Source organism: Martes martes (assembly GCF_963455335.1).
Source record: "Martes martes genome assembly, chromosome: 8".
NCBI classification, from domain to species: Eukaryota; Metazoa; Chordata; class Mammalia; order Carnivora; family Mustelidae; genus Martes; species Martes martes.
Window position 1 is genome coordinate 69,689,658 of NC_137895.1, and position 21,655 is coordinate 69,711,312.

At 36.8% G+C, this 21,655-nt stretch overlaps 1 protein-coding gene across 1 annotated transcript in view; it reads left to right on the plus strand.

The window, feature by feature from the left end:
- SOX5 (SRY-box transcription factor 5) overlaps positions 1 to 21,655 on the plus strand; it is a 977,646-nt gene that overhangs the window by 246,521 nt on the left and 709,470 nt on the right. The window contains exon 4 of the mRNA XM_080810710.1: positions 19,728 to 19,824. The gene's annotated coding sequence lies outside the window, so the exon portion shown is untranslated. The remainder of the gene's footprint in view (positions 1 to 19,727; positions 19,825 to 21,655) is intronic.

The window sequence follows — 21,655 nt, forward strand, 5'->3', positions numbered from 1 at the left end:
AATGAAAAAGTACACATTAAGTACTAGAAATAATGGGTAATATATACTAACTGCTCCATTGCTAATGCTGTTGCTATTGGTACAACTACAGATTATGTGAATATACCATTTTATGTAGATAATTTTTTTTACTTCATTACTCGTTTTTATGGAGCAAATGATCTTGACACTATTCTTTTAAATATTAAGAATACACATACATTTAATAGACTTGAAATTGGAATCAAACTTTGATAATATCCTGCAAGATCTTTTAAAATCCAATTCCTTTTAACTTAAAATTGCCGCTATTGAAAAAGTTGTTTTGAAAACAGGGGTGAGGTTTAATGGAGGGTGTGTGGCTCGTGGCTGCTCATTGTTAGTGAATCTGTCATCCGAAAGCTGTGTGGAAGTAAGACTTTGAAGGAAATAGGGAGTGGAAATAGGCAAGAGCAGTGGGTTGTGAGTTAGCCTTTGTGCAATTCTTTTCCTTAGGAAAATGCTCTGAGCAGTCACGCACAGTTCCAGACCCAGTGAGGATGCGTTTCCACTGTGCCGTCCTTCCTGGAGTGCTTGCTCTGACCTGAAGCACTGGAAATGCAGTGCGAATACAACAGACAGTCTTGAGAGGAATCATACCTTCTTGGCTTGTTGACTCATTCGCCCGCTATGAAGAATCTGTTCATTATTTTAAGCAGTACTGTAGCTTTAGCAATATTTAAGGGAGAGCATGGAGATTTTACCTCTGTTGTTTAATTGATTTAGCCTGTGGTCACTTATAGTAGTTAATGAACTCTCATTTCCAGATACCTGCGCTGGGTTGCTTTTTAGCTCATGATGTGTGGAGAAAAGAAAGAACAGCTTGTTTCATTGGAAAGAAAAAAAGCCTTGGGAGAATAGGAAAGTGGCAGAAGATAAAGCTCGACGCAGATTATTTTGAACAGAAAGACCTGGTGATTTAAAAACCCCAAGTGCTGTCTGAAATATACATCATGTTAGATAAGCTTCCTTGGTAATAAGCATCAGTCACTGTTTGAGATTTTGACCAAATTATAGTTTGGATCCACAATTTTAATTACAAGGAAGAAACTTAAGCAGATGAATAAGAAAGAATATAAACTATATTTTAGTCTCATCTAAGTTAAAACTGTAAAACAATTTGCATAACTACCTTTATGTCTATGACTGTTAAATACAAAAAAATATTATTAATTGCCTGGCAGTTGGAGTGACAGGTAAACTGGGGATTAACAGAAGGGCTGTGTTGGTGTATATGTGTCTGTGTGTCTGTCTGTGTAGGTCCATGTGGAGTGGATGGATGTCCAGGTGGCAGAAATTATACTATCTAAGAAATAAAAAGGTTTAGCATTTTTAAACCACTCTTTCTTAAGATTACAATATCTGATGAGTACAGATTTGCCTTCTAGAGCTGTGAAGTGATAATGCTTTAGTTAGGAAAAGCAATGGAGAGAACATGTTGGTTGCATAGGAGAGTGATTTCATGTTGCTTTTACTGCCTTGTCATTTTACATGGTTGCTACTGTCAGAAAGTTGGATCATCAAAAATCATGATGAGAATGCCACAACTGTTGGTTCTCAAAGCTTCAAAAGATATTTTCCTTATTTATCCAGGAGTTTGCTATTATAGTTAAAGATCCAGGTTATGCTTATACCTGACAATCATGTCAAAGGTGACAGGAAAAGCTAACATGAGAAGCACCAGTCTGGGCCCAGATTATTGTAAACCATGTCTGGGTCTCTTCAGAATTCTCCTGTCCTGACCCAGGACACAGAGTTTTGGAGTGGGGAACTTCAGTGCAAAATAGTCTTAAACGTTTGTGACGTCCCTGATTTATCAGTGAGGAGATCTCACCATCACGGTGTAGCAGTTCCTTTTTCCATTAAATTATTTTGCAGTTTTGCTACAAAAGAATCATGAAGAAATATGAGGCAGGCGAATTTTGATGATCATATCTTAAAGAAATAAAATCAGCCCCCAAAGAGACATTTTTGCTAATTCAGAAGCTAAATGTCCTGTGATAAAGTCTCAGATAAATGTTTGTTTGGTGTTGGTGAAGGATAGGAAGTTTTTTCAACACCATTTTAGGATATGTTAGTTCTCAGATTTCTTGTTCCTTTATTCTTCCTGTAAGAGGCTCAGATTTCAAAGATGAGACATATCCCAAAATAATACAACAGGTAAAAGAAGGTTTATGCTTAATGTTCATTAACAAAATCGGTTTGCCTGGTATCATACACAGGTCCTGATTCATGTAGGCTGAAGGCAGCATATTAGATGCACCAACTGAAAAATGTCATATAAAAACCAGTATTAGTTTCACAGAGCAGAGTACCCTTTAGTGAGCCCAAATGATGCAAACAGTTTAGTGTTCACGCATTTTCCTTCAGATTTCTTCAAGCTAGATACACCATACGCTTAGTTTTACATTTCAGGGTTAAAGTATTTGGAGGTGTCTGAAATAGCTAACAGATGAATCATTCTTCCATTTAATTCTCTATGTTGCAACAGAAACTCTGAGTAGATAAATGTGCTCAAACCAGGGAGAATTGGAGGAAATGTGTTTGTTAGTTGTTGAGGAGGGTACTAAGATCTGGGGTCCTCCAGCAATAAAAAGAATGATTAGTAAGGAAAAAAAAATTTTTGCTAATAAAAGAAAATAAATAGAAATGTGAGTGTGTCATATGTGTGTTATGTGTATGTATACATAATTTCTTCTACTTATAAGTTCATGCATATAGACATATCTATGATTAAATATATCTGTGCTAAACCTTTGGAGGAGATTTATCATTACTAAAATGTAAGATCCTGAAAACTTGGGAATGCTTGGCTCTTTCCCATATTCTGCCGTGTCAGTGGAATTCCCTGTTATACATATCTATGATTAAATATATCTGTGCTAAACCTTTGGAGGAGATTTATCATTACTAAAATGTAAAATCCTGAAAACTTGGGAATGCTTGGCTCTTTCCCATATTCCGCCGTGTCAGTGGAATTCCCTATTATACCTTTCGGAGATGTAAGACCTGATATTGATTCCTTAAGGAGGAAAGAACACAGAAAATGCAATGATACGTCACTTGTGAGACCAACAACGATGGTCCTTCAATTTCTGTATATTAGGTTTCCCTGATTTGACTGTCACCTGTTTCATCCCTCTGCTAGGTCTGTGTGCGGGAAGTTCACTTTATTTTCAGGGAGACCTGGTTGCCTTCAGTAACCTACAGCCACTGAAACAGGCTAATCCATCCACAGATGAGGGTTAAAGGGTACTGCTGTTTCCCTCTTAGAGATTTGTTAAAATGGTTGGATACCGTGCATTTTATAACTCCATTTCTTGTGCCACAAGTGAGAGGTAGAAAGTGGGAGAGGAACTCTTTCTCAGAGTGTACTTGCTTGGAGGCGGTCATATTTGCTTATGAAATAGTCCCCTCAGGGCTCAAGAAGCGGAAATGAAAAACCAAAGGACTTTCTTGAACTGTTTCTATGCGTCCATGAAGAGTATATTACATTGGATATTAGTATTAGTTACTGAGGCAGAAATCAGGTAGAGAGAGGAGAAATATGGAAATAACTTTTTCCTGATGCCATTTCCTTAGGATGCTGTTTGAATGTTTAGGAAGAAAACCCCATGAGTTCCTGATGAGGCAGCTGTAAACAGGGGAAGTGACAGATGTAATGAAAGTCTCGGGGACTGTCCTAGAAGAGGTCCCAGCACTGGTTGTGTGAGCATTATTTACATGAAGATGAACAGATGGATACATTTGATCAAATTCTGTGGGGTCCCTACATCAGAATTCTGTTTAGCATTTTGAATCTGTGGTTTCAAATGCATCTATTTCTGATGCTTTTACAGGAGCGACTTCTATATCTTATTTTTTTGGAGGGCTTGAGGTTGTCAGAATAATGTTAAAAATGGCACTTTACCATTTATTGTAGCGATTTCTATTCCGTTCCTATTTATTGTTCTGTCATGGTGATTTATTTCACTAGACACTTAGAAGACAATCACAAGAGATAAGCTAGATGTGATAATTTATGCCATTTGGGGAAGAGAAATGTTAAAGAACTTACAGACACAACCCGGTTCTAATAGTGAAGTAGAAGAGTATAATTCAATTTTCAGGAACCGGGATCGATACGCTGTGTCAGCAGGGTGGTGGTATGACTCTCCTTGGCTTAAAAAAATTAGAATGAAAGTAGAAAATGAGTGCAGTCCTGCTTGTGCCAATTTTGGTATACAAATGCCTGCCTTCTGGAATATTAATGTATGTCTCTAAAGTACACAATCTGTGAAGTTTCTTCTCCTTTCCCCTTTTCTTTGGTTCATCATTGTTTTAGTATTTGTGCCACTTCGCAGTCCTTGAGATACTCATACCTATCTTCCTTCTCTGATGGTGTGTCCAAGGGCATTCGCACCGGATGCTGAAGATTCATTTTGTAGTACAGCCATGGCCGTGTACGTTTTCAAGAGGTGTTAGAACAGATTTACAGAACCTAGTGGTTCATGTTCACTGCTTTAACTGATGGCCAGTGTAGCCACCTAAAGTTTGAGGTCACAAAAATGAAAATGCTTTGATGCAGACCAGAGGCAGCTCTACCTTGAAGCAAGTGTAGTGTAAGTTCATTCTGTGCTTCTGGTTGTGTCCTCATATGGTAATTGCATGGGCATAGGTTTTCATTAAATCTGCAAAGGTGACTAGTATCCCTATTGGTATATATTGTTGCTTTCCCTCTATCCCTTTTCACCTTTACCTATGGTGTTAGAGTGGCATGGGCATTTGAGGGATCATACAAAGGGAAATTAATTTGGAGATACACTGAGTTTAAGTTGAGTAGGATTCATGTGTACCATCCACACTTAATTTCCATCTACAGTTATGTGATTAGTAGCCGTGCAGGATGACCGTGGCTCCTGGGAACAACCCTGCTGGACAGCGTAACAGCAAGTTTCTCCTGTATCACTAGACACTGAAGTCATGTAGCCAGTGGAAGAAAAACTGCGTTTGAATGCAGAGAACCAGATGCTAGCCTCTGGAAAAATTCTTCCAAATCCTCTACCTCGTAAGAAACTTGAGAAAGGTCTCCCAAAATTTGATATGGTCTGCACATTTTACATTACTTTACCAAAAATACATTGGAAAGATGAAAGGATTTTTTTTTCTCAATTGTCTCTAACAACAAGGATGACAACTAAATTCTATCAACTATACCACTGGAAAGATTAAAATATCTTTGTATCGCTAAGTCTCCCTAAAAAGTTCTGTCTGTGTATAATTCTAATCTATCCATAAAATTCTTTCTATGAAATTGTGGCTGATGTGAAGAGGGCACTCTTAATCATATAGGTTTCAGGCCTTACAAAACTTGTATCCTTCCCTAATGAGAACACATTTTGCAACAGTCAGATAAATGCCATGTTTCTAAAGGTCCTCCTACAAGTTTAAAACTGTGAAGAATAAACCCTATTTTCAGATCTTTTTTAAATATTGAAAAGCATTTTTCACATGACTAGGGATTTGTTTGAATTAATAGAGTATCCTAAGTGTGATGCTGAGTACTTTTTTTTTTTCTAATCCCAGTCAAAATTTAATTTGTGTACCTTCAGGTGGTTTATAAGTAATTAAACCACAAGCACGAGTTTCCTTTTTAGTCAAATGCTGTTGAACAATATCCAGTTTTTTCAGTCACTCCTAAAACAATCCCTCAGTTTGATGAGATTGAATAATACTGATAATACTGATGTCAGTGATTCTGATCCTGGACTGTCATTGATCTTGGTAAGCTGTCCCTATTGATCACCTCTGGCTCGAGTAAGGACTGGAAATGACTATATTGGAAATGCAAGAAGCTCTTAGCACCTCCTCTCCCTAGTTCCAAGCTTCATGTGGCCCTGCTACTTGGATTTCTTTAGCTGTTAGCCTGTCATGGTATCTTGCTTAGAAATGGCACTCTCTAAATGCCGGATGAACAGTTGTCCTTTTATCCAGCTGTGTGTTCTTGCTCCTCCCATCTCCACTAGACCACTGGCAGCTATAGGGCATAATCACTGCATATCCATCTCCATTTTCCCCCAGGAACCGTTGATCATAGCAGTACTTTTCCTATAGTGAGCCTACACGTGCTGGTGATGGTGGTGATGCTGCTGGTGGTGGTGTTACGGTCCTAACTAGTCAGCATCTGGCCAGCCAGGAATATTATGGTAATATTTTGTTCTTTGGATAAATATAATCCTTTTTACCTTACTTCCTGATTCAGAATGTCTACCAAACCATGCTGAATCTCTATCAAAATCTGTATGAATGTACTATACCTGTAACTTAGAAGATGTTACAACTGGACTCAAATCTTTGATTGAGCATGATTTTCTTGCATTTCTTGCTTCTGTTTTCTGTTCCTATACGCACACTTTATGTGAATAAGATGAACATTAGCAGATTATCTACATCTCTTCATTTCTATTCTACAGCAATAGCCCCTTAGAGTAATATCTGAAGTTATAGTAATTTTCTTCATATCAGAGAGTTTCTAACAATGTTAATGGAAGTTAGACTGGTTGCAGAGACATTCGTGAGAACTACCTATGCTGTAACATTTAAACAATTTATTTGATCTCTCTTTAGCTTACCTGCTCATGTCTTTGGAACATTGATGTTGACCTTGTTGGAACTTTGTCTATAATCATGATAAGTCCTTCAATAAAATCTAATAGAAAATGACATTTAAATTTCCAAGTGATTTATTAACCCTTTGAACACTGTGATGTTTTATGCCCATTTTAGCAAGGAGATATTCTTATTACACTATGTTCATATATTATTTCCTTGAATGCCCAATGCCTAGTGACTTCATATTTAAAAAAATAATAAAAGAGGAATAACAACAGCATAAAAAGTAGATAATCCTGAGCATTGCTTACTTCCTGATAAAAAGTGAGACATAATCTTTGAGGACAGCAAAAGATAGTGAACTTTCATAAGCCATCAGACTGCAATCCTGTTTTTCAAAGCATCTGTATGACTTAGGCCTAGCATCTGGGCTTCCGTTTCCTCACTGATAAAACAAGAAACGGGGGCGCCTGGGTGGCTCAGTGGGTTAAAGCCTCTGCCTTCAGCTCAGGTCATGATCCCAGGGTCCTGGGATGGAGCCCCGCGTCGGGCTCTCTGCTCAGCGGGGAGCCTGCTTCCTCCTCTCTCTCTCTGCCTGCCTCTCCGCCTACATGTGATCTCTGTCTGTCAAATAAATAAAATCTTAAAAAAAAAAAAAACAACAACCAAGAAACAGATTACTCCTACTTCTTCACCTGGCCTACTCTTAACCTTCCTTCAGGATTTATCTCAGTCATTCTTCTGTTTGGGAAACTATTGCTTACTTCTAGGGGAGCTGGGTGCCTTCTTTGTGCATACTCCCTCAAAGTCCTTAAGGCATTCTGTTATAGCTGCCTGGTTATTAATTTCTCTCTCTTTAAGGCCTGTGCGTCTAAGGGCAAGGGTCATGTCTTTCTTGCCACCACCATGTAGCTCAGAGTGGGACTCAGAAAAGAAAGGTGATTAAGAACACAAGCCAAGTTCATATCCTAGATCTTGGTTCCAACATTGCTTGATTATGTACATTTGATCAAATTACTTAATTTACCTAGAGCCTTGTTTCGTTCTGTGGAATGAGGATAATAATGGCTGCCTCATCAGTGTTATTATCAGAATAAACTGAAGTGTTATTTTTTAAGCCTGTAACAAAGTGCCTGGCATATAGAAAGCGCTCAGTTAATGCTGTTACTACTATTACTGCTAAAACAAAATACACATGTTGTATGATTTTTAAGGTTCTTTCACATAGTAGAATCTATGATCATTCCATTCTGTTTACTGACTAAGAAATAAAATGATACTTTTAGCCTTCTGATTTTGGATATGGGGACAGAATGGCCATCTGTTAAAAATGCTTATTATTTGTGTGCATTAAGAACTGTGAAGGGCTTGAGATTTTTACCCTATTTGCAAGCTAGTACATCAGTTTACCTGCCACAGTTTTGTGGATGCTGATAGAAGACAGAAGATCTTGGATTAGTGACAAAGTACAGTTTATCACTCACAGCAATTCTGGTAGCCAGAAAATTAGCATTTGTACCAGTTCTTTAAGACTTAATTTCCATATGGTGATTCAAAGACAGCCTGGGGATACCTACACTTGGGGGCGGGGGCGGATAACCTGAGCTTAAGGAACCTGACTCTTTTGTATCCGGTGGTAAACATGCCTAACCTTTGCCACTAAATGAGACATTATCCTTATTACACTGGACAGTAAACATACCTACGCTAGTTCTGGAGGGAGACACTACCTTTGACTTTCTCTGTACAAATATCCTAGAAAAGGTAGCCCCAAAGAAAGGCACTTGGTGCCTTCATTTATAAAAGAGCACAAGAGACAGAGACCTACAGGGAATGGTCTCTCAAACGTGGAAATTTGTATTTCTACAGAGTGGATTTGCAACTTTTATCAGATTCCTTAAAGGGGTGTGTGAACTAAAAAATGTTTAAGTCTCTAAATTCCTATTTCATTATTCAGAGTGGTAACATATTTGAGAACACCAAAAGGTAAAAAGTAAGGAAGCAAGATACCACACAGGAGATAACATGTGGCATTTTTGTGATGGAAGGAATTTGCTACCACAGAGTCAGGTCTTTTATTTGGCTTTAATTAAGAACGGAGCTTGTGGCACATGGCTGGCTCAGTTAGTAGAGCATGCAGCTCTTGATCTCCGGGTCATGAGTTCAAGCCCCATGTTGGGCATAGAGCTTACCAAAAAAAAGAGACAGAACTCAGTCCAGAGATAGCACCCTGAACCCTATCCGATAGGAAATAGAATGAAGAACTCTGGCTTTAGTGAAGAATGTGAACAGGGTAAGGACAAAAATTGATAGCTTTTTCTCTAATGAGGATGTTACTAATTATTATAATGCTTGTTAAAGTAATTTGCCACATACAAAGATAACCAGATTCATTTTTAAGATTGGAAATGCATTGTTGGTGAGTTTTTGGTGTATGCTATACATAACAGGAAAGTCGAAGATTATTCCCTTAACTCAAATAAATTTCCATTTTCATTTCATCTTGTCAAAATGTATGCTTCTGACTTTCCCCATTTGCATCACTTTATTTTCAACATTCTTATAAGCAAAGTGTTATAAATACCATGGCAAATTATTTTATGATCCATTTATCTCAGTAATGGTGACCTCTGTCACTTGAACCACTGTTCAATGTATTGTCAAACAGCAAAGATTAAGGCACAGGGCATTTTGTGGAATTAGTGACTACCCAAGAGCTTATAGCCTTGTGCCAAACCAGTCATTAGTACTCAGCAAATGTTACGTTCTGAAAGCATTATTATGATTATGTAACAAAAATAAGAGACAAAAACAGATGGCTTAAATAAAAATACTGCTAATCCAGGGTTTCTCAACCTCAACACTATTTACATTTTGGGCTGGATAATTCTTCATTGTAGGGAGATAGTGTGTGCACTGTAGGATGTTTAGAAGCATCCCTGGCCTCTATCTACCCTTTAGATGCCACTAGTAGCCACCCTACACCCCCACCCCTCACCCCCCTGCTAGGGTCACAATTAAAAATGGCAGTGCAACGCAGAATGTTCCCTAGGGGTAGGGGGCAGAATCACCCTCCATGGAGAACCACTGTGCTAGTCCCTTTTTTAAAAGTGAGAATGTTCAATCAATGAAAGAGAAGGTAAATAGAGAGTATCACATTCACAGCTTCAGAAATAAATTTAGGCTTCCATAGTTTGAGGGATTTCCACATGACCTCTCTGCCGGTTCCTAAAGTACTACGTGTGATCTGTTCCAGAGCATGGTGGACAGGAAAGAAGACTGGACTTGGGTTCTTGCCTTTTTCTGCTGCTTTGTCCTTTTGTGATTTGAGGTCAAGTCATAATTTGTCTGAGTTTGTTTTTTATCTGTAAGAGAGAGCATCCCCTGTCATACCTACCTTGGAGAACTGCTGTGAGAATCAAATCAGATAGTGATTTGATCAGATAAGTGAAAATGCCTTGTAAAGGGTAAATATCTCTCTAATTATTAGGACAAGAAAAATACAAATTATTTGTTTTAAGAATTTCTTGAAAATTTTAGAACATTCCTTGAAGTAACCAGAGGAACTGCAGGGCATTGCAAAAAAGGATTTGAGAATCACTTTTTTTGAAGTTGCCCTTTAGTCCTGCTTAGCTCACTTTTCTGTGTTCTTGGTTGCCATGTGCTGAGGGGCTGGGACAGAAGGCGCGGTTGAAGGAGTAGTGGAAAGACTTGGCTGACAACAGCCAGGAAGCAGCACTCAGTGTTCAAAAAGCATAAGTACTTTGTTTATGTTTCCTCAGTAACCAAGGAGTATCTATAAATTAAGTAACTAGAGACTTTAAAAAGGAGAAAATAAAGTGGATGATATAAATTTGTTAAAAAAGAGATATTGCTGATTTGTTACCTCGTATCTGATTTATGATGTTTTGTGCCTTTTATTAATTAAAAATCTGTTGTGAGTTTTTTTGTAATAGCTTTATATTTTATGTAATAGCTTTATCTTTTTTGGTCAAAAATGAATATCCTTTACCTGATGCTAAACCTTTTAAATAATGTAGAATTGCCACAAACTTTTTCCCCTATTAAATATTTAGTGCTGGCTTTCCTTGCCTGGAATTGAATAAAAATATATGCCTGATCCTTGAGAAATAGAGTAATTTAGTCTCAGATTAAAATGGATCTTAAAAGCTACATGATCCAATGTACTATTTAGTTCAGAAATCCTGTTCTTGGACCTCTGACAGATGGCCCTGCAGTCTCTGCTTGATCTTCTTCTACCTTTCCTCGGTATAGAATATATTTGGAAGATTTTAAAGATGAGAAAACTGAAGGCTACACCAACTATGCAGCTGTGTCCAAGATCACTTGGGTAGTAAGTAGCAAAGCCAGAAAGTGACCATTCTGTCTGAATCCAAAGCCCCGGCTTCAATCCTAAATCATTTATTTGGCTTTGCTCCAACTAATCCTACTGTTAGACCGTTCTTTTTTAAAAAGTTATTTTTCACAAGGCACTGAAATCTACTTCTCCATTACCCTGCTGAGAAACCAAAACTCAAAAACAACATCTTGTTCTTCTGTGTGGTCTGTGAGACAGTATATCCTGTAAATGGTAACCCTCCAAATCCCTTTTTGGAATTAAGGATCAACCCCCTGTCCTACTCCTAAATTTGATCTTTCGGCCTGAATGTATCATCTCCTAAGTGTACCTGACTTAGCACACTTGTCATAGCCATTGTATTTCTGGTTGACTTTTTCTGGGTGTGGAGTACTTATATAGTCCCCTACCCCTAGGACAGAAACCAGGTCTGAACCAATATTTGAAAACATCATCTTATCCTTGGTCATTGGTTTTACCCAGTTTTGATTCGGGCACTCTGCACTTATCAACTGTGTTTTCTCTTTTTCCCACTGCCACCTCTTGTTCTTTGCTTGCATCCAGATTGCTGCCATTAAAAATTACAAAGTATTGTACACTCTCTTTGGTCTGGATAGTTTTCTAACAAGACTTTATATTAAAATAGGTTAAAGTGTAGCTTGATTAAAGTTCATCATTTTGATTTTAAGATCTCTTTATATATTTTAAAATTTCCTCACAGATTAGAGTTCACATTTGATAAGTATATCTTCATCGAGTTATATGATTACTGCATAATTATTCAAGTGTTTGGGGTAAGTTAAAATCATAAATATTATTTGTATCCTTTCCCATTAATTATTAAGCACATGTCTGTTTCAGAGAAATTTAATCTATATGTTTGATTCATAGTCCCATAATTTTTCAAAGTGTAATTTTGTAAGAGCCATCTAGCATCAGTCATTTTTATGGTGTGTGTGTGTGTGTGTGTGTGTGTGTGCATGCACACACACATTTGTCTTCATTCCTAACATCAAAAGGTCATGTTTTGTTATGAATAAACAAATGCCTATATGTTAAACATATCTTGTCTAAGACATAAACTTGGTTAACTAGTCTCCGCTATCTACCATTGGAAAAATGTATTTTCCTGACAGATTGAGCTACATCCTTACAATAGCCTAGCCAGATTCCCATGATGTTAGGCAGTGGGTAGAATTTCCAGGACCAATAGTAGGTCTCTGTTGTTTTCATTGGTCCATAGATTCAGACAAGTCAATGAAAGGACAGGATATCAATATTAATTGACAGAAGATATGGAATACGAGTAGCTTGTCTGGTACATGAATACGTTATGAATATTACATATAGGACCATATGCTTCAGGCATGGTGAATATTGGACCAGCATGCTATTGACAAGATCCTATACTTTAGGTGGCCTTGACCTGCTTCAAGGGCACTATGAATAAAGGATAAATAATGATTTTGCCAGTAGGTGATAAAAAGCAAAATAAAGTCAGCACTCTCTGTGGTCAGGGTCCAAGCAAGAAGCGAGGAACCACTGTGATTATTTTAAAAAGGGGCATGTAATGTTAAAAAATTGTTACACACTTACCATGATAAATTGTAAAAGCAACCTGGAGTTCAGCAAGAAATTACTGCCACCCTTATGCTGGAGACAAAAACAGGAGGCAGGGTTCCCCAGGTTGCTGGAGGGAGGCTGAAAGCATGGGGACCTGTCTGGCAGGACGTGGGGCCAGGTGGAGATGGCGCTTCTGCCCAAGATACCTGGTAAAACAGAGGAAGAGGGGAAGAACTTCAAACAGCAGAAAGTCGATAGATGTTGAAACTTGAAGATCAGTGATGGCGGTTTGTTTTCCTCATGTCTCTATTTTGAATATGTAAGTGTCTATAATAACATGTTTTTTAAAAAGTAAATGAAGGAGAGAGTGAGCCCAAGGTGCTTACCTACATACATACACTCATGCACACATGCGCCCATGTACATGTGCACCATGGTGTCCCACCCTGTCCCCAACATCAGGTTCTAGTCTCTTTCCAGTAGCTGAATTCACCTGGAAGCCAACTGCCAGGGGAGTCCGAGAAACTTGTCCCACTGGGGTTAGCCCACGTCCAGATCAACAGGGCAGGAGACAGACAAAGAAAGGATCTAAAGCAAAGAGACTGCTAGACCCTCACCCAGGGCAGATGAGGCAATGACTTTCCTGTTGCCATCCACACAGAGTTCTAGCTAGAACTGCCTGCTGCTCATTTGGTTTTCTGAACCCCTCAAATATATCCTCTATCTAAACCTAATTTTTGTTGTCGCTCTGAAAGTGGGATTGGGACACATAGTTTGATTATTAGACCCAACCTCTGCCACACTGAGCCTTTGGATACTGTGATGTCCATATAACATACCAGTTGAAATCTTTCCCTTGCATAGAGGGGTAAAGGAAAATGATGATGATTAAAACTTTGACCTATTATATAGTAAGGGTCTTTGGCACACATTTTTTGCATGTATTGGATGTAAGAAAAACCATACTCAAGTTTTTATATGTTCAGCCTTGAAGACTGAAAATTAAAACTAAACAAAGCAAAATGGGAGTAAACTAGTTACGTAGTTGCTAGAATTAACATGTAAGATATCACTATCATATTGGGATCTATGTGTACTGATTTTGTGTTAATAAGTGGGTACTTGGTTCTCAAAAAATTTCTAAACAAGCTTGGTTTTAATACTAGAAATAACACTTTTCTAACAAAGAAAACTATAAAGTTTCTTTGGGCGCCTGCTGTATGCTTGTGTAGGTAATGTATTTTCTGAATGGCCCACCTAAGAGGGCATCTGTCTCTTATTTACACAAAGGCACTCAGTGTGCTAGCAACAGGCCTGATCTTCCAACTCTGATATAATCAGGGGGGCAGTATTGCCACGAGAAGTTTCATGGTCTTCTCTAAAGAATTTTGACTTTTAGTATCCATGTGAGGATTCTAAGAGGTCCCCTTGAAGAATAGTTTGGCTCGGAACAGAACAAAGCTACATGCTAACTTTAGATGTTCATGTTTTCTATTTGCATTTAGACCAAGAATATTTATTTACCTTTGCTACTTTCTTATTAATATGAGTTAATCCGCTGTATAATACTAAAACCTTTAATTATAGAAAGATCAAGATAGGGATCAGAAAGTGTGCTTCTGTCCCCAAATGATTAAGACAATGGCATGTTCTCAGTGTACATGTATTAATGTGCCTTCACACTAATATACAAATTGTGCACTTTATAGAAGCTAAGGTATTTTAACAACTAGGTTAAAGAAACTTACTTAAGTCCTGATTTTAGATTTTTAAAATACAATTAGACTTATTTATACAAAGTAGGGCTTTGTATACAAAGTGATTTTCCAATCAGGTCATAATGGTTGGGTTTTAAGGAACAGATGGCAGTCTTAAACAGTAGTGAAGTTGCAGGTTCTGACCTCAGACTGGGTCCAAAGCCCAGATCTAGCACTGCCTTGAGTAACCGGTCAGGTTTTCTAACTTTTCTGTTTGATACTGCATGCTATGAAATGTACTAACCTACAGAAGTTTCTGGGACAATCAAGCCTAGTGGATCTAAGTGTGTAAAGCACTTAGAACAGTGCCTGATAGATAGTACTAAAAAAAAAAAAATCTTATTGAAGTTCATTTTTTTATTAAAAAATACCAACTTTTTTTGAGTTATCATATTCACATTAGGTAATACTTCTTTTTCTTCCTAGGCTTTCTTACACTTGTTACCACTCACCTTATTAGCCCCTTATATCTCTATCCTGATGCCCTGATACTAGTCTTGAATTGTTCTGAGATTGGATAGTTGTTTTTTTTTTAAATCCTGAACATCTACAAGACATGTAGATATTTTGCTCTCTCTCTCTCTCTCTCTCTCGTTTATGTATTCCTCATTTATTACTTCTTCTCACATTCCTAAAAAATCCTACTTATTGATCATATATATTCCCTTTGTCTGAGGAAGATGGTATTAGGAAACAGCATAACCCAGTACAGTGGAATTAAGATTTGGCAATGTATCTCTGTAGCTCCTCCCAGTTTTAAAATTCTCTGAATCTCTGAAATTGAAAAATCAGAAATTTGAATAGGTGATGCATTTGAAATCACAGTGGAACACAGTTTTTCCCATACCCCCTTTTGGGGTGTATGTGTGTGTGTGTGTGTGTTTACTCAACATGTGTATATTTTCCACTTTCCCCATCTGGCATCTGCTTTAGCACCAGCTTCTCTAGCTGTTCTGTGTCAAGAGTACTTTAGCCTTTTCATTATGGAAGGGAAAGAAATGAAATAATATAAAAAAGAAAATCCTTCCACCAAGCCTGCTCCACCTCACTTTTTGTTTTGTTTTTTCTAAGCAAGTTTCTTGCCATTTACCTTTGCATTTGCATTGCTTATTGATTGGCAATTTTAAAATTGTTTATTGTGCTCTTTTGTTTCACTGTTCAAGAGCTAAAACAAAAGCTACCAGGCCCTTCGAGGTACACATTTGCATGCGGTGAGCGTTGCCCGAGGAAAAAGTAATTGCTAATGCATATTTATGTGGCACAAATTTGCCATTTGTTTATGCATAAAATTATCAATAGTGCAGGGCGGCCCAGCCGTAGAAAATGGTGACCTTTTTAGCTTAATAAATAGAAATCAGCTGTTATTGTGAAGAGATCAGCCATTTATTCTGTGTTGAGGGACATTGCCGGGAAAATGCAGATTGGGGCTGGCAATATCATTAAATGGAAGGCCAATGACCCTTTCGGTAGAGTCTATTATACTTTATCTAATAGGGGATAAATGGCTCTGGTTGGCAATTGGAATAAAGAACAACAATTTTTTTTTTCTTTTTAAAATTTCAATCTGTAATTTTATAACTATATGGATTTTAAGCCAGTAAAACTGAACAGGGAATCTCAGGCTGACCTGTTGCTAGAATTATCTCAAAAAGTATCTGTTTTCAATTTGCTTTTTCTGTTCATTACTTTCTATTTTGATTTGTACCCATTGAAACAAAGAGTAAGTCAAATGATGTTTTTTGTTGTTGTTGTTTTTAGGAAAATAGATCTTTCTTTAGTTTTTAGCTTTCTTGTTCCTTTTTTTGGCCATACTTTTATCTTTGCACTGCTGATAATTTTGCGTTTTTCAGGGTTGTTCTGTATTTGATGTTTTAAAAATACTATAAGTAGAAGAAGCTATCCCTATATAAAGTTACTAACATTGTAAATTGAGGGGTTTTTTCTTGTTAAGCTAAACGTGGTACTTTGTAATTGATAAGAAGGGCATTTGAAGCAAGTATGTGGGTCCTTTGCATTAAAGACTATTCTATAAATATAAAACCTTCTCATGGGTGTGTGTGTGTGTGTGTGTGTGTGTTCTTAATACATAAAAAAAAAAAAAAAACCCAGCAGATAGTCATGTATCTTTTTATGGTGGTTTTTCTGCTGATTCTGATAGAGGAAATGCCTACGAGCTGGTCTATGACAGTGGTTTAATGTGTAATCTCATACTACGTTTACTTGGCTAATATCTCTTCAGTCTATTATGAGCATTTCTGTCTTTCAGGATTTTTTATCCAGTTTTTTTTCAATCATTATAGAATTCACTATTAAATGGAAGTTATGTTTTTTTTTTCAATATTATGTAATATTTGATGCACTCAGAATTTTACATAAGTTTAGAGACATGATAACGGAACAGAGGAGGCCTGCCCACACACCTCAGAGCACAGTGAGCTCTAGGGAGCAACCTGCGCGGGCTCCTCCCTGGTTGTGTTTCTTAACTCAAGCGTGGCCACCAGGTTTAAAGTTTCTACAAGAGCAGGTCTGCAACCACCAATCTTTCCCTCCTGCTGCACTTTCCTATGACATTGCATTCTGCTGCACATCACCAGAGTGACTGAGGAACCTTTTACTGGCAGAAATGGGTCTGTTGGTCCTTTTTAAAGTAGAGGGTGTAAATAGGATTCAGACACTAGGGTACATTAGTCCATAAAATGAATATATTTTTTATGTCATTTATAAGGTATTGATTTTAGGTCCATTAGATTCACAGTCCCTAGTGGGAGAAAAAACAATGATTTAATGGATAGGTTGAAATTCCAGAAGGAAGCACAACAGCAATGATTAACCCCTTCTTCTTTGACTCCCTGCCCCATTATTTAACATGGTGGAGTAGCTGAAGGCTCTGGTGGAGAGGGGCAGTTTGTCCTCTGTCTTCCTTGCACTCTATGAGGGGTCACAAAACAAATTTCAGCTGGATTATTACTGTCTCTGAATGTGATAGAACAGAGCACTCTGGGTTGGTAAGAGTTGCTCTAGTTTGTTTTTATAAGGCAGTTTTTAAGTTGATGATTGTGTTTTGTTTTTACAAAACCTAGAGCATATTTATTTGGAAAGTCGTGGTAATTTATGATACTGTTTAGGGAGATCATAGACTATGAAGGAATAAAGCTTACTTTTTTTTAAAGAAAAAATTTTTATTCTCAACTCTGAGAAAGAAGAGTTCATTATAGTGTTATGCCAGTTATATCCTTTCTTAAGCAAGTTTTAAGTAATATTAGTGAGAATGGCCATCACAGTAATTTTTTAAATAGGGTGTTCCCTGTTCTACAAATGCATAGAAAATTATTGGTTTACACAAGCTTCTTTTCTGATAAAAGGATGACTGAAATAACATTTTACTTCTATGTCCAGAGCACTCATAATAATTCTAGCAATTTATCCCAACTAATGTTACTACCACCTAAAAGGAATTTTCTCTTAGGCTTCTTTTGGCAGTTACATTTTCCTTCTTATATATGAAAAATATATATATAGGTAGGAAATTTGTAAAAATTCTAATTATACTTCCAATTATCTGATGTACTGTATGTTAAGGTTGAATAAAATTATGCCAACCAAAGTTTGACTTTCTTAAAAACTGACCTGACATAAAGAATATGGTAGCAATAAACATTTTTAGAATTTTATATTTTAATTCAAGTTTTTCAAATTCTATGACAAAAATGTAAAAATACAGGCTCCCTCTTGTGGGTAAAATTACCACCTGTATATTTCTGTGTTGCCAACATACAGGATATGACAAAATTTCTGTTTCATTCTTATGTAAATACTGTGTGGTCTCTTTATTTGGTCAGATGTGACATTTCACTTAATTGAAAAAATATAGAGTTTAGGGTACTTTTTTAGTAACATTTTTAATGAAAAGGATTTTTTTTTTTTAAATTAGCAGACTATGTATAGACAACCTTTGCTTTACTGCAGCAGTATAATTTCTGATGTTCAAAATTTTTAATAACTTTTTTCATTTTGGAATACTCTCCAATGGGATAATTAGCAAACTAATGAAATAATGTGGAGCTTTTTTTTTTTTGAGAGGAAGAGAGAGAGAGCACACGCAGGAGGAGGGGCAAAGGGGGAGTGTGTATGTGAGAGAGAGAGAGGGAGAATCTCAAGCAGGCTCCACACTAGTGCAGAGCCACATGCAGAAAACTGAGAACATGACCTGAGCTGAAATTGAGTCAGAGGCTTAATTGACTGAGCCACCCAAGTGCCCCAATAATGTGAAGTCATCAGTGTGGTGACTTTTGGATTTCTGTGTTTATTAGCAGAAGTTCTGATACTGGAGTGAAGTAACATCCCTTCCTACCCATCATGCTCCAGACAGATACCATATGGTAATAAAACTACTCAAATGCCATAAATCTTGTCATCAAAACTGAATAATCAATGGCATAGTAAGAATGAACATGGAAGCATTACCCAGCTCTCCCTGGATTGAACTAATACTGAATAAACTGGTCTGGGACCCAGGCTATGGCTAGACCACCATGTATGGGTTCCCTGCTTTCAGAAGTCTGACACCTAGGAATTTCAGCTGAGTAGCAGAGGCCATTTCTGTCCAGCCTGGGGAAATAGGCCAGAGCTTTTGTGCACTCATGAAAGTGGCAAGAACAGTTATTTCTGAAGTTAAGCTAAATAGCACAGTCCTAGAGATAGATAGTGAAAACTGTGAATGTAGACATAGCTGAATGACTCCCACGAAGATGTTACCATGCTGAAAGTTGCTGTCAGGTGTTTGAAAGGAATCAAGGAAAGGATCTATGAGGACACCTGAAGATTTCTCATAAATCATTCCAAGAACTAAAAATTAATCTAAATGTTGCCTGTCCTATAGCATCTGCACGATTTTTACATGAAAATTAGACAGAATGAACAACTTCTTTTTTTTTTTATTTTTAAATTTATTTATTTATTTATTGGACAGAGAGAGATAGATCACAAGTAGGCAGAGAGGCAATTAGAGAGAGAGAGGAAGAAGGCTCCCCGCTGAGCAGAAAGCCCGATGCGGGGCTCGATCCCAGGACCCTGAGATCATGACCTGAGCCGAAGGCAGAGGCTTAACCCGCTGAGCCACCCAGGTGCCCCAGAATGAACAACTTCTGAGGTGATTAATATATATACATATATGCATGTAATGTAATTTATATATGTATATGTTTTAAGATTAATTCTGGTTGCATTAAAGTGCCAAATTAATGCCTTTCCCTACAAACAATAACTTTATTATATTTGTATATATTTATTTATATATATTTTTATACGTTTATGTAAATTTACATATAGAAATTTATTTTGAAAGCCTTGGAAAAAAATCTTTGAAAATCCTGCTTCCAAAAGTTCTATGTCGATACATTTACTAAAATGTGCTGTTAATGGTCTACTTTTATTTTTTCTAGCACTCCTCTTGCTGATGACACAATTCCTCTGTGAATCCGTTTACAAGATTCTGAAAGCTGAACAGAGAATTTTGGCACCGCACTGGGTAGGAAAAAGGTATATTCATAAAATACATTAATATACACCTTTGAAAAATCAATTACTACATTTGCTGCTTTACAAAAATGAAAGTTTATATGCCTTCTCTTATTTTTAATTTATAAGTAAAATATATGACATATGCATATTAAACTATACTACATAGTCTTTTATATTCAGATGACAACTAGATTTGTAATTATAATTTGGAAACTCATTATGAAGGTAATGTCTCTAAACTGGCAGATGATAGCAACATTTCTTTTATTTTTGTTTTCTTAATGAGATACACTTTTCTTGAAGTTGCGAAAGCTTTTTTTCTCCATTGAAAAATGTGTTTTAAAACATTTGTTCCTGCTTTTTTGTCATTGTTGCAAGAGAACTATTTTGGTCACAATAGGTAGGTCACATATTTTACAAAAACTTCCATAGGCTATTAAGTATCCGGGGTATATTTTTGTAAACACATACAAAAATGTAATGTTGCTCAGACCAAACAGATATTTTCCAATTTGCTTAGCAGAAATATTTAGTGGGCATCTGTCTGTGAGTGCATTTATGAAATGCTTGTTTGTCTTTTCAAAAAAGTTATACTCTGGGAACAGGAACTGAAAGTTTGACCACAGACCTAGTCTTGAAAATCCTCCTATATTCTGGTGGTTGACTAACTTTCATGTACGTGACAGCAGAAAAGGTTGGAGGTAAGGGATCCTTTGTTTAGAAGTTTATCACTAGTAAGATGGAAAGGGAATTCTGTTTATTCCTAAAAAGAATTACAGAAAATGGTCTTTTTGAGTAGTGAACTAAAATTTATTTATTCATTAATACACTCTTATGGTCTTATAATTTACGCTTCTAGAACTTCAAGATGTAGGTTTATTTGTGAAAACCTTTAGAATCATTCGTTGTTGTTACCTTCTTTAAAAATTGTTAAAACCTAAATTATATCCTTAAAGTATTTATAAACAAGAATTCATATATTCACAGACAAATGAAATAATAAAATATGGAAGAAAACATTGTGATTAATGGATTTTTATGTTAACAGAAGTGGAATAAGTCACAAATGGGTTATTGCAAATATGAAACTTATGTAGTTTTACAAGTGAAAACCAATATCAATACGATTAAAAGGCAAATGTAAATCTGGGGCTACTTCTAGTATATATGGCCAACATCACATGTAAAGAGCTATTATTATAAGAAGGCACTAACATCTTAATTTATAAAGATAAACTATAAGAACAAATATTGAGGAATGTAATTCTAATACAGTATACTAATAAAAGAAATGCAGGGTTGTGGTTACTATCCAACCAGTAAAAAGCAGTTTGGAATGATAATGTTTTAACAAGAATGCGGGGAGGTGGGTGCTTTCAATACTGTTGGAAAAGCATTGTATTTGTTCAACTTTCCAGGAAGTGATTTGGCCATCTCTGGTATGAGCCTTACATGTTTCCAAAGCATTCTATGCAACATTTCCACTCCACTAGTTTGGAAAACATTTGGTTACAAGTAATCCAAAAGAGTTTTTTAAAAGATGGAAATTTACATTTTCTCTTTGTGAAGCCTGTGTAAGCAGTTTCGTGCTGGTCGGGTGACTCCACAGTCATCAGGGACCTAGATCTTTATCTCTTACTCTGTTACTCTGAACAGGTGATTTTACCTAGTGTTTTAGAATATTCAAAATTGGTGTTCCAGTCATCATGTACATGTGCTAGCTACAGGATGGAAATATTACTAGGAGAAGATCATGCTCCCTCTCTTTAAGGGAATCTTCTGCAAGGTGTTCATAGCCCTTCCATTTACATTCCACTGGCTAGAACATAGTCATACAAAAAAGCCATAC